Here is a 939-nt window from a genome sequence, read left to right as displayed (position 1 = left end):
CACTATGGAGCTAAGGGAGCACTGTGCTTCACATCGTGCAGGTGTCCCGTGAGTGGTAATCCCCTCCCCCTCCCTCTTCCCCTCCCTCTACCACTGATGCCTATAGCTCCTCCAGTCTACCAGACCCTTGCAAACAGTCCAGCTCCTGCCCAGCCTCTGAGAAGCAAGAACCAGTTCAGTCATCCCATCCTGACACTTCCCCCTCTTTGCTGCTGTGGCCACTTCTGTACCCTGGCCAAAAGATGTGAGCTTTTCATAGAGTCCCTGAATGGTTCTATATTGCTGGTCACAAAAGATCTTTGTTTGTTTGGTTGGTTTTTTTTGAGGTTTTTTTTTTTGTTTGTTTGTTTCTGAGATGGAGTCTCGCTCTGTCACTCAGGCTTGAGAGCAAGTGGTACTATCTCTGCTCACTGCAACCTCTGCCTCCCAGGTTCAAGTGATTCTCCTACCTCAGCCTCCCGAGTAGTTGGGATTGATTACAGGCACATGCCACCACATCCAGCTAATTTTATTATTATTATTATTAACTTTTTTTATTTTTAGAGACGGAGTCTCGCTCTATCTCCCAGACTGGAGGGCAGTGGCACGATCTCAGCTCACTGCAAGCTCTGCCTCCCAGGTTCACGTCATTCTCCTGCCTCAGCCTCCCAAGTAGCTGGGACTACAGGCGTCTGCCACCACGCCCGGCTAATTTTTGTATTTTTAGTAGAGATGGTGTTTCACTGTGTTAGCCAGGATGGTTTTGAACTCCTGACCTGATGATCTGCCCACCTCGGCCTCCCAAAGTGCTGGGATTACAGGCGTGAGCCACCGCACTTGGTCAATTTTTTTTTTTTTTTTTTGAGACAGAGTCTCGCTCTGTCTCCCAGGCTGGAGTGCAGTGGCATGATCTTGGCTCACTGCAAGCTCCACCTCCCGGGTTCACACCATTCTCCTGCC

The sequence above is a fragment of the Piliocolobus tephrosceles genome, chromosome 5 (genome assembly GCF_002776525.5).
Source record: "Piliocolobus tephrosceles isolate RC106 chromosome 5, ASM277652v3, whole genome shotgun sequence".
NCBI lineage: Eukaryota > Metazoa > Chordata > Mammalia > Primates > Cercopithecidae > Piliocolobus > Piliocolobus tephrosceles.
This window is presented reverse-complemented; position numbering follows the sequence as displayed.